The 13,817-nt window shown below is 41.6% G+C and overlaps 1 long non-coding RNA gene across 1 annotated transcript; it reads right to left on the bottom strand.

The window, feature by feature from the left end:
• Window positions 1–339: 339 nt before the first annotated feature.
• Window positions 340–12,143, bottom strand: LOC138672007 (uncharacterized). Its single transcript, XR_011319527.1, has 3 exons — window positions 12,104–12,143; window positions 5,605–5,844; window positions 340–390 (listed from the first exon to the last, which is right to left on the bottom strand). It is a non-coding gene; the product is annotated as an uncharacterized lncRNA (long non-coding RNA).
• Between the last annotated feature and the right edge of the window lie 1,674 nt (window positions 12,144–13,817).

The raw sequence follows: 13,817 nt of genomic DNA, 5'->3' as shown, positions 1-13,817 counted from the left end.
GAAAATACCAGCAAAATCATTGAGTCTGTGTTTTGTATGAAGCCCTTTGACTTTCAACAAATTTTTCATGTTAAACTGGACACACGATGTAATAGTTTTTGCACAGCGGAATGAAACAATTGTTTTGTTGTTTTTATGTTTTGATTTTTTGGGATTTTAAATATCACCTTCCTGTTGCAGAGATATTAGCAATCAAAGTATTTGGCATCTAATGAGGTACTTTGTTTTAAGCGGTGGGTGTTATCACACAGTTTTCACTGGGGGCGTGTACTTCTTCTCCCTGTATAATGCTGACCAATCATATGCAGGCACTAAGAGAAAAGAAATAAGCCAGCTCACCGATGACGATCACAGGTGCACGGATCTCCGTTGCAGGTAAACGAACAAGTCCTCCAAAGAAAAAAAAAGGGATTGAGATCCAGCTCCTAAAATTCGGTAATTTTTATTAGATTCCAAAAACGATAAAATCCACAGACATGGAATAACCAAACTCCCTCCGGGTGGGTGCCCCTGCACGTGAGGGGCTATATGGCAACGCGTTTCGATCTGACGATCTTTTTCATAGCCATATCCTAATCTGGTTTAGCTGTCCTATATGTGGGAAATCCACCAACCAGATTGCCTAACTAAATCACATGATACTTTTAGACAAATTATAATTAAAATCATTATACATACATCAAAATACAATAAAATAATCACTTCTTATTTGGCCATACTCATTTAACAATAATGTAACATAGTTTCATTACGTTTGTTAAGTCCCCGGGGGGATCGGGTGTTCAGATGAAATATCCAGTACGCTTCATGCGTGAGTAGACGCCTCCTGGAATCTCCGCCGCGAAGAGGCACTTTAACCTGTTCGATGCCCTGAACCTGAAAGTTAATAGTGCTTCGTGCATGGTGAGTCACAAAGTGTCTGGAGACTGCTGACATGTTCCTATTCGAGCCCTGTATAGTATTTATATCATATAAATGTTCCCGAATGCGCGTCTTCAGTTTTCTCTTTGTACATCCCACATAGGATAATTCACACTCCCTACAATTGATTTTATATACTATATTAGTAGAATTGCAATTTATATAGTGTTTAACATTAAATTCAATTGTTTCTTCTGCATTGTGGAACGTTTTAGCTACTAGGGCATATTTGCACGTACTGCAATTATTTGTACCGCATTTATAAAAACCCGGATAATTTAACCATGTTTTTGGACATTTAACTGTCTCTGAGCAAAATATGTTAGGGGCTATTTGATTTCCGATAGTCGGTGCTCTCCTTGATACCACATTGACACCGGAGTTCAATATACCATATAGCTGTGGGTCCTCATACAGAATTGGTAAATGTCTATGAATAATATTTTTGATTTTATTAAATTGAGGACTAAATTGAAAGCATATACAGGTCCTTCTCAAAAAATTAGCATATAGTGTTAAATTTCATTATTTACCATAATGTAATGATTACAATTAAACTTTCATATATTATAGATTCATTATCCACCAACTGAAATTTGTCAGGTCTTTTATTGTTTTAATACTGATGATTTTGGCATACAACTCCTGATAACCCAAAAAACCTGTCTCAATAAATTAGCATATTTCACCCATCCAATCAAAAGTGTTTTTTAATAACAAACAAAAAAACCATCAAATAATAATGTTCAGTTATGCACTCAATACTTGGTCGGGAATCCTTTGGCAGAAATGACTGCTTCAATGCGGCGTGGCATGGAGGCAATCAGCCTGTGACACTGCTGAGATGTTATGGAGGCCCAGGATGCTTCAATAGCGGCCTTAAGCTCATCCAGAGTGTTGGGTCTTGCGTCTCTCAACTTTCTCTTCACAATATCCCACAGATTCTCTATGGGGTTCAGGTCAGGAGAGTTGGCAGGCCAATTGAGCACAGTAATACCATGGTCAGTAAACCATTTACCAGTGGTTTTGGCACTGTGAGCAGGTGCCAGGTCGTGCTGAAAAATGAAATCTTCATCTCCATAAAGCATTTCAGCCGATGGAAGCATGAAGTGCTCCAAAATCTCCTGATAGCTAGCTGCATTGACCCTGCCCTTGATGAAACACAGTGGACCAACACCAGCAGCTGACATGGCACCCCACACCATCACTGACTGTGGGTACTTGACACTGGACTTCAGGCATTTTGGCATTTCCTTCTCCCCAGTCTTCCTCCAGACTCTGGCACCTTGATTTCCGAATGACATGCAAAATTTGCTTTCATCAGAAAAAAGTACTTGGGACCACTTAGCAACAGTCCAGTGCTGCTTCTCTGTAGCCCAGGTCAGGCGCCTCTGCCGCTGTTTATGGTTCAAAAGTGGCTTTACCTGGGGAATGCGGCACCTGTAGCCCATTTCCTGCACACGCCTGTGCACGGTGGCTCTGGATGTTTCCACACCAGACTCAGTCCACTGCTTCCTCAGGTTCCCCAAGGTCTGGAATCGGTCCTTCTCCACAATCTTCCTCAGGGTCCGGTCTCCTCTTCTCGTTGTACAGCGTTTTCTGCCACATTGTTTCCTTCCAACAGACTTACCATTGAGGTGCCTTGATACAGCACTCTGGGAACAGCCTATTTGTTGAGAAATTTCATTCTGGGTCTTACCCTCTTGCTTGAGGGTGTCAATGATGGCCTTCTTGACATCTGTCAGGTCGCTAGTCTTACCCATGATGGGGGTTTTGAGTAATGAACCAGGCAGGGAGTTTATAAAAGCCTCAGGTATCTTTTACATGTGTTTAGAGTTAATTAGTTGATTCAGAAGATTAGAGTAATAGGTCGTTTAGAGAACCTTTTCTTGATATGCTAATTTATTGAGACAGGTTTTTTGGGTTATCAGGAGTTGTATGCCAAAATCATCAGTATTAAAACAATGAAAGACCTGACAAATTTCAGTTGGTGGATAATGAATCTATAATATATGAAAGTTTAATTGTAATCATTACATTATGGTAAATAATGAAATTTAACACTATATGCTAATTTTTTGAGAAGGACCTGTATAGGTTTTTTTTTTACCATATTCGAATTCCTATTGCTATTGGATGTTATAAGCTCTTTACGTTCCTTTTTTTCTACAATTTTCTTTGCCCGATTGATTGTCCATTGGGGATATTCCCGATTTTTAAGTTTTCTTTCTATTTGTCCGAGCTCTCCTTTCAGGTCCCTCTCTTGACTACAGTTTATTTTTATTCTGGTGAACTCACCCACTGGAATGGCTTTTATTGTATGTTTACTGTGGCTACTACTGGCATGTAAGATAGTATTGCCCCTTACTGGTTTATGATGAGTTTTAGTAATAACACTACAATTAATATGCCCTGTAAGTTCCAAATCCAGAAATGAGATATTGGTACTGTCAAATTTGTATGTGAATCTAATATTATACTCGTTATCATTGAGAAAATCCACGAAGTGTGGTATGGCAGATACATCACCCCCCCAAATAATGAGGGTATCATCTATGTATCTGCCATACCACCTGACCTGATCCAGAAATGGATTGGTCACTGAAAAAATATACTCCATTTCCCAGAATGACATAACCAAATTTGCAAGAGAGGGTGAATATTTAGCACCCATCGGTACTCCAGATTGCTGCATGTAAAATTGTCCATCAAACAAAAAAAAATTATTCGTTAATAAGTACTGAACTACCATCAGCAAATACTGAATCAAATCCATAGAGTAATTACTAAATTTGACGAGATGATATTGTATTGCTCGTATTGCCAGATTATGTGGAATACTGGTGTAGAGTGATATGACATCACAACTCAGCCAGTAAAAATTAGCCTGCCAAATTTTATTGTCCATTATTCTCAAAATCTCTTTAGAGTCTTTGATATACCCTGGGACCCGCTTTACAAGAGGCTGTAATAGGGAATCTACCCATTGGCAGAGTTTCTCATTGCAAGATCCAATTCCGGACACTATAGGTCGCATTGGGGGAATACCTTCTGTCTTGTGTATTTTAGGTACCCCATATATGATGGGGAGAATCGGATTTTCTACCTTAAGATATTCCATTTGTTTTTTGTTTATCACTGCTAAGCTTAATCCCTCCATAATAATCACATCCCTTTTTTTTCATAATTTCCTAAGTAGGATTGGGTTTTAGTTTTTTGTAAATTTTTTGGTCAGCTAGCATTTCCAACATTTTATTGTGGTAATCACTTGTATTTAATACTACAACCACACCTCCTTTATCCGACATTTTAATAGTAAGATTTTTCATATCTTTTAGTTCTTTTATAGCATATTGGAGTTTTCTGGGTATGTTTTTGCATCTATTAGGGTTACTTTTATTGTTGTTATATAGTTCTCTTAATTCCCTCTCTACACCCTCTTGAAAGCGGTCCATACACTCTGATCTCTCCTGAATTGGATAGTAATATGGGTTTTTGATATTGAAATCCCGAGAAAAATTAATTCTATCTGAGTCAGGTATAATGTCCGAACTCAGATCCTGTAGTGTAATTAGTGATACTTGATCCCCAAAATCCATGTGTAAAAATTCATTTTCCACTTTGTGTACAGAAACCGTCTCCTCATAGTTTAGTTCTTCCTCAGAAATTTCCCCACTTAGAAAATGTTTTTTGATAGTCAAATTCCTGATAAATTTATTTGTATCCATAATAGCTGAAAATAAATCAAAGTCCTGATCCGGAACAAAGTTCAAACCCAACGATAATACCGGAGTCTGTTCTGGTGTCAGAGCCACAGACGACAGCAGGAAAAGAACACACCCCCAGCATATCTTTAGTTGTGTGTGAGGTGTAATGATACAGCTCTGAGGAATGTCAGTGCAGTAATTTTTTCAATGGTGGTGATAAAACCATGTGGATTAACTTTTTAGCTGCTATTTAAGCAACCTGAGTACATTAGGGTGCGATTAACAGAAGAGCTTGCATATGTACAGGTATCTAAAGAAGGTTGTGATTGAGTGAGCTTACATATGATATATACAGGTATCTAAAGAAGGTTGTGATTGAGTGAGCTTACATATGTACAGGTATCTAAAGAAGGTTGTGATTGAGTGAGCTTACATATGTACAGGTATCTAAAGAAGGTTGTGATTGAGTGGCCCAACGACATATAGAGCACCACTAGTAGTAAGAATACTGCATAGCAGCATAACTATGTGGATTGTGGAAGTTACTGATGAAATCGCACCTTTGTACTTTGAGGACAACTTTCACCCAGCCACAATACAATGAGTTATACCACTATGTTGCAATGCCATTTTCCAAATGTTCAATAATGTAATCATTTTTGACATTCCATCTTACAAATATATTTATAATGTATAGAGATTCTGTTCTAATATGTTATCATGTGAAACAGTGCAGTGCACAGACATTGACCGTTAGAGTTGTCAGAATAGTAGCCACATCCGAGAAGTAGCCAGATTTTCACACCATGGCCAAAAACTGATTCCAGGTGAAGCATTGATGAAAGCTTATTAAAAGCAGACTGAATAAACTGTGCTCCATTTATGCATTTTATTTAATCCTTCTTGGACAGGGCTGCACACTATGTATAAATACCTAGCAGTCTGTTTCTAGCTGTCGGTCATAAGTATAACTTACTCTGGTTCATATCTGTTGCACTGCTCTGATTTAGCTCCGTTGTTTATTCCCATCCTTATTCCCTGATCCTGACTTCTTTGGTACATATGAAAAGGAGGGTAGGGAGTCTCAACGCTGTAATCCAAATTCCTAAAGGCAGCAGCAATGGAGCTGGAGGGTTTTGATCCCGCCGGTGAAAGACAGCACTGGATGCAGTGGAAAAGGATTGTACCATCCAGGTAAAATTCACACAAACTTAGTCTATGATGAAAAAGAAAAACAAACAGAACAGCCTGATGCGTTTCTGGTGCAATGTGCACCCTTATTCATAGGATAAGATATGGTACATACCAGGCATTCTGATTATCCTATGCCAACTCACTTCACCAGCCAGCAACCATTTAGTTACAGGAGGTTAAGCCGAAACAATCTACTGCTATTCTCTCACAGGCACAGTTCTTAGGCCCTGATTCAGCTTTGCCTTTCCTCCGGTTTCTTGTCTACTTTTGTGCGTTTTGCGTCATTTTTTGTTAACACTCAATTCATTATTCCATTTGCGATTTCTTTGTGGGCAGAGTCTAGCAGTTAGATTTGTCTGATTCATCAATTGTGACTTTTTAAAAAGTAGCAAAATTAGGCGCCATTTCATTCCAGTTCCCACTAGTGTATTTTTAAATACACCAACATTTTGCCTTAATTTTTTTAACTTTGAGATCAACGTGCAACTTTTGGCCCCAAAAGTCACAAAAACAGTTCAAGACCGGATGAAAGCCCATTTGTGACTTTGCGTCAGATGCATTATTGGCATGCGCTATTTTGATGAATTTGGTGCCCAAGATGGAAACATACCACAAAAATAAAAAGGAAAGTGACTTTAAAAAAAATACAAATAATGAATGGGAGCGGTATGGCTCTGGTGACTAGGTCACAGTTTCTTTACTGTTACAAAGTTTATCAGGCCACATTCCTTCATATTTCAAGAATGAATAAACTCGCTCTCACTGCTATGAAAGGTTGGTGCTCGGAAAAATGTCAATATCATCAATGCTAAAAAAGTACTTAGGCCGAACCTGAAACATTGATACGGTGACGCTTCCATACATGGTGTATAATTGGGCCTGTCATATGATATATTTTGGCACAGATATTTTACTATATTTTAATTTCTTTACTGTCTGTGTATGGTTAAACTCTGATAGTGTATTCTCTGATAGTGTATTTACACAATTTACTATACACATAACGCATATACTATGTGTATACTGTATTTTTCGGATTATAAGATGCACCGGACTATAAGACGCACCCAGGTTTAGAGGTGGAAAATAGGGAAAAAAATATTTGAAGCAAAAATTGTGGTAAAATATTATATATTATAGTATGTTATTATGTTGGAAGCTATGGCTGGAAGATGGTGCTGCGGGACCAGTGTGGTGTCTGTAAAGTACTATATGAAGACGCTGGAGGGTGAGTATAAGGATGGGGGAACAGGGCTTATATTTAAAGCACCACTCCAGCACTGAAAAATAACACTGCCTTAAGATCCCATGGGAGAACTATAACTCCCAGCATATCCTGCAAATCCTATGGCATTCTGGGAGTTAAGGTTCACCACAGAAGTGGCAGAGTGCTTTTTTATGTGTTGTAATTACTAAACTTTTAATTAATTCTTACTTGTATAGGCTGTGCACACATCAGTATAGTTCCTGCAGCCAGCCACGCTAGAAAACCAAAAGTCTCTCTCTCTACAGCTTACAGGACCTGTAGTGAGGTAATGAAGGGCTGGAGCATCACATGACCGCACAGAGCCCTCCCTCTTATTACCTCACCACAGGTCCTGCAAGAGGAAGCTGCATTATTTCTAGTGCTGTGTCTGCAGGACATGTGGTGACATAATGAAGAGGGAGGGCTCTGCTGTCATGTGATGCTCTAGCCCACTCTCTTCATTACCTCACCACAGGTCCTATAATGACGGGAGCACTCAGCATCAGCACAGTATGCGATCTCTCCTGTGGCACCCTGCTCCTGCCGCCTCCTCCACTGGACACACGATCTCCCCAGCCGCTGCAGGAATCCGGCGCTGGAGAAACCACGTGGGTCTGCTGTTTAAGTGAAGGAATATTCATTTGCTGCTCCCCACCCACTGCTCAGTGCAGACAGATGGGCAGGGAAGCGGCTAATGAATATTCCTTCACTTTAAACATCGGGACCACGTGGTTTCCCCAGCGCCTGATTCCTGCAGCGGCGACATTTTCCTGCCTCTTGCGATCACACTCCGCCACTGCCCCCTCGCCACATGTTACATTCAGACCATAAGACGCACCCCACACTTTCCTCCCAAATTTGGAGGAAAAAAAGTGCGTCTTATGGTCCGAAACATACAGTGTGTGTGTGTGTGTATATATATATATATATATATATATGTGTGTGTATATACATATATATACCAACGACAATCTACACTATACAGTGACAATCTGCACTATATACAGACAATGTACACTATCTACTATCTATACTATATACAACCAATGTGCACTATATACAATCTATACTATATACAATGTACACTATATACAAGCTCTCACAGATAACATCAGGGAGATCATGCAGATTCCACTGCTGACACCATTTTGTCAAGAAGGACACCGGAGGGGAGTTACATAGATCCGCCCGCTGCCATCACTTTTTCAGGGGACGCACCTCCGCTGTCGCCAGTTGTCAGGATATTACGCAATTGACTGACGAGTGATGGACAAGGCTGTGGCTACTTCCACTAATAGGCCAGTTATTGGGGAACTCACAGTGAGTGTATAGTATATACACCAACAATTCCAATCAATGTATGGAATATACAGCTCTGCACAAATTAAGAGACTACTGCACGATTTTGTAAAAATCAGCTTCTCTACATGTCTGACAGCCCTTCCACTCCAGTGTCAGTTGAATTCCAACCAGAGCACACCTCATTCTACTTAATGTGTTTCTGATTAGGTGATCAACTGAACCAAATCTTATTTAATGAAGGAAAGTATAAAAAACACTGGTCTGGTGTTCACAATCCTCTAGCAATAGGACAAACTGGATGGCAAAACAAGTGCTAGTAATATCCCAAAAGTAATAGGAATGAAAAAAAATAACTCTTAACCATGCCAAAGGAGTTAAAAAGAAAAGTCTTGAGTGAGGAAAAGAAGGGCTCAATTCTGGCTTTACTAGCAGAGTGAAACAGTGAACGTCTTGTTGCCTCCGTCCTTAAAATTTCGAAGACGGCAGTCCATTACAACAAGATCAAGCAGCAGACATTGGGGACAACAAAGCTACAGACCGGCAGGGGGCGAAAATGACTCTCCACTGACCGGGATGACCGTCATCTTATTCGAATGTCACTCATTAACTGCAGGATGACACCAAGTGACCTACAAATGGAATGGCAAATGGCAGCTGGGGTGACGTGCACGGCAAGAACAGTTCATAACAGGCTTCTTGAGGCAGGACTCAAGTCATGTAAAGCTGGAAAAAAGACTTTCATCATTGAGAAGCAAAGGAGAGCCAGGCTGAAATTTGACAAAGACCATAAGGATTGGACCATAGAGGACTGGAGTAAGGTAATCTCTGATGAGTCTAATTTTCAGCTTTGCCCAACACCTGGTCGTTTAATGGTTAAATGGTGACCTGGAAAGGCGTACAAGCCACAGTGTCTTGCACCCACTGTGAAATTTGGTGAAGGGTCGGTGTAGATCTGGGGATGCTTTAGCAAGGCGTGAATTGGGCAGGTTAATCTATGCGAAGGACGTATGAATCAAGCCGCATACAAGGTTATCCTGCATAAACAGTTGATTCCTTCTGCTCAGGCAATGTTCCCCAATTCTGAGGACTGTTTTTTCCAGAAGGACAATGTGCCATGTCACACAGCTAGATTAATCAAGGTGTGGATGAAGAACCACCACATCAAATTCCTGTCATGGACAGCCCAATCTCCAGACCTGAATCCCATTAAAAACCTAGAATGTAATCAATAGGATGATGGATAGTCACAAGCCATCAAACAAAGAAGAACTGCTTACATTTTTGTACCAAGAGTGGCATAAGGTCACCCAAAAGCAGTGTGAAAGACTGGTGGAAAGCATGCCAAGACCCATGAAAGCTATGATTAAAAATCGTGGTTAATCCACAAAATATTGATTTCTGAACTCTTCATGAGTTAAAACATTAGTATTGTTGTTTCTAAATGATTATGAACTTGTTCTTTTTGCATTATTTGAGGTCTGAAAGCAATGCATTTTTTTGTTATTTTGACTATATCTCATTTTCAGAAAATAAATACAAAATGTATTGCTTGGAACTTCAGAGACATGTTGTCAGTAGTTTATAGAATAAAAGAACAAGTGGAGGGAGGTACTCCTTAGGAAAACGGACATACCACACAGTAAGCTGTACTTTCCAGAACTGACAAAAGACAGAAACCCAATCTCTTATTTTTATTAAATCAAGGGTACGCCTACATACCTCCCCTTGGTGAGCTGATAAGGGGGCTGGTTGTGGGATGTCTGTTAGAATTTTATGAGGTCCTAACTTGTCAGGATATATTCGCCCCTTTAGGTCCCAGGCGGTAGATATTGTCATGTTTCCTATTGTGATTTTTACCTTTCTATAGAGATGAAACATGACATGGATAGTATTGTCCTTCGGACCAATATTAAGTTAGAGGGGTTACAATGGCCTTATGGTGAAGTGAGTGAATGCATTACAGTCATCCCTTCGTTACAACACTGAAAATATATTTCCCAAAAATATCAGATTGATGCAAATCCCAATATTCACCTCTGACCACTGGCTCCAACAAGTCTGGGACCAGTGCTTTGAACAGAGGAAGCTCTTACCTGTGAAGTGTACTCCTCAGGCTCTGAATAAATGAATCCCAAGCTTACTGTCTGGCTCTCAGACCAACTCTCATGTTGCAATTACCAGGTCACTGCAAGAGGTCTCTGTAATGTAACTGCAGAGCAGTTGCGCTCAGCCACTACCAGGTAGCGATGTTACGGGGAAAAAGGTTGCACCAACTGTATAACACTTTGATGCAAAAGTGCAGGCCGCCACCAGGAGGCAGCAGAGTAGTCAGACAGGCTGAATTCAGCAACAAACAGGGAGATGAAGTACCAGAGGTCACAGCAAAACGCGAGGTCAGAGATGAGCCAAAAGTCAGAGCCAGACGGGAGCGTGGTATCCAAAACATGAGACCGAAAAAGGAGTCAAGGTACAAGCCAGAGGGTCAAAAGCCAGTTGGCGAACGCAGTACCAGAGACAGAAAAACTGGAGGCAGAGTTCAGAGTTCAAGCCAGTCATACACTGTAGGGAAATCACCAAACATACACTGAGTCAGGGATAGGGAACAGGTCAGACACACACACGGGAAGTCAGAGGCAGAAGGATCACTAGGGTATACGGGATCAGCTGCTCTAACCTGGAATCATGAACTATCACTGACAAAGGCTACCTAAAATAGCACCAATAAATAGCCACCCAAGAACCAAAGAGAGGCAGGAAAAGTTAACCCCTCCATGACCAGGCCGGGGAAAAAGAAGCAAGAAGCAAACTCCGACCTGGATCATGACAGTCTCTACTTCGATGGAGGTTGAAGTGTCAGCTCTTTCACTTCCCCAGTTATACTTAATCCCATGTGTTTAGTGTGAAGTCCTTCTTCAATGAATGGTTGAAATGTCTGTTTTTTCTCACTTCCCCAGTTATCATTAATGCTATATGTTCAATTTGAGGGTGATATGTCCCTTCTCCGAGGATGTCTTTATGGATTGTAATTTTTCACTATGACACAAGCTATACTATATACAATACGCAAGCAAGAAGTATACGGCAGCACTCACCAATCTTCAGAACTGGTTCCTTTATTGAAATATAATCTTCACGGCACGGGGGAGTATAAACAAGGAATGGGCAGCTGAACGACGGCCGTTTTGCGCCCACCTGGCGCTTCAACGGACTTGTTGAAGCGCCAGGTGGGCGCGAAACGGCCGTCGTTCAGCTGCCCATTCCTTGTTTATACTCCCCCGTGCCGTGAAGATTATATTTCAATAAAGGAACCAGTTCTGAAGATTGGTGAGTGCTGCCGTATACTTCTTGCTTGCGTATCTACGATTGTGTTTTTTCTTCGGCTCAAGCACCCGACATCAGCGGACCAGCTGGGTGGAATCAGCTTACAGCGGTCACAGATCAGGAGGCTCAGTGGTGCGGTCAGCTGTTTCTTTTGTGCCTCATACTATATACAATGTTAACTATGTACAATCTATACTATATACAGACAATGTTCAGTATATTATATACAATGTAGACTATATTCAAGCTATGTATACTACAGTATATGCAGAAATTGTACACTATATAAAATAAACTATATACAGATAATGGATATTAAATACAAAATCTACACATGAATGATTTATACAATCTACAGTATACTATATATACAATCTATACTAACTACACAGGGGCAGTTTAGAGAACTCACCAGTCTCTTCTGCTGCTGTCTTTTCTGACTGCCCAAACTGTGAATGGCCTTTCACCATGTGACTATAATCTCTATTGTAAAACCTCTTTGTTTTTCATATGATCAGTCTTTTGGCATTTTTCCGCTTCAGGTTTTGAAAAATACTCGTTGGGACAAGAGTGCCTGTCACTTTTTTGAAGCAGCTAATGAAAAATGCTCTAAACTGGGCACTCTCCAATAAAAAGTTAGAAAATAAGGCGATCAAAACTCCTCCAAAAGCTCCGTTTTGAGTATGTTCACATAATGTTTTTTCAGACGTTATTTAAGCAGATCCACTCCAAAGAACACCAGTTATGGACCGAGTCTTTTTGCTGAGTTTTACTGGAACAGAAACTCCAAGTTATGAGCTTCTGAGGAGGATTTTGGAGAGGTTTTGCTAAAAAAATCCAAGCAAAAAGACTGAATGTGAATACATCTTAAGGGCATGTGCACACAATAGCCCTGATTAATTAAAGCAAGTGCAGCGCCCCAGAGACCTGGTCGTTGCAGTATGGCACTCTGCCGCTAAGGGGAGTAGCGGTACGTCTGATGGCACTAAGGAGTTCTCCTGACCAGGTATCACCAGAACACATTACACTTCACACTCCGGCCACTAGGGGGAGAAAAAGGCTTTATTTATTGGGCCACTCCTCACACTGGTAAAACTAGGGGCTGGGGAGGAAGTTAGTCAGAAGCTGACTGGGTTGGATTCAGGCAACATCCCGTGGCAGGGGGTGTTGCAGGGAGAAGGCACAGGGGGGCCCCTGTCGGGCATGGGAACCTGGCAGGTGCCTAGCGAACAGAACGGAACCGCGCCTGCACACCCTGCGGTGGTATCCTAAGAAAGAGACACGAAGGGAAGGATATTGTGGAACCGTGTAAACGAGATCAAGCACAAAGGAGAGCCAGTAAGAGTCGTGCCGAGAGAGAGAGCAACATCTTACTGAGGCGCGTAGTCGGTGGCCGGAACACCGTAGGAGTAACTGACTTCAGGCCTTACTTCAAACTCCGCTGGACAGCTAGTCATAGGTTGGCTGTCTACCTTACTACACCTACGAAGACATAGGGGGCAACATTGGGAGAGGGGCGTCTCTAGGGTCCCAGAAGACCTCCAAGCCTTCCTGTCATATGGGTGGCGTCCTAGCCATAACATACCTGGGGGACGTTAGAAACTAGTAACATCTGGAACCAAAGAACGAGAGAGAGAGCTGTAGAGAGCGAACGAACGAGAACAGCAGTTGTGAGGACTATTCCGAATGCTCAGCAGGATAGGACTACAACACACAGGCGCTATTGGTAGGCAACGATTTCCATCTGTGAAGGAAACTCTGGATGTGCCCATTGGACCGGCCGGTCTCTGAGAGCCCTGTTAAATGTACTCTGGATAGAGGATCCTGAAGCCTTCAGTAAAGAGGTAAAGAGACTGCAACCTTGTGTCCTCGTTATTGACTGTACCTCACACCATCGCCACCTACACCACTGGGAAGCCCTGGGGACATACTTCACCTGTGGGAAGTTATACCATCCGGCTGCCATTCCATCACCCCAGCGGACACCATAGCAGCGTCGGTCACCCTGACCGAACACCACAGGTGGCGTCACGAACCCCTGACAGACTGTATCACCACCTCCATTGGACGCCCCTTAGCAGGGTCGCGGACTGGGCCTAGCCACCGTGACAGCCTTAGAACCGAAC

This window comes from Ranitomeya imitator, chromosome 3 (assembly GCF_032444005.1).
Source record: "Ranitomeya imitator isolate aRanImi1 chromosome 3, aRanImi1.pri, whole genome shotgun sequence".
Taxonomy (NCBI): domain Eukaryota; kingdom Metazoa; phylum Chordata; class Amphibia; order Anura; family Dendrobatidae; genus Ranitomeya; species Ranitomeya imitator.
Note: the sequence above shows the minus strand (reverse complement) of the source record. Positions and strands in the feature narration are given on the sequence as shown.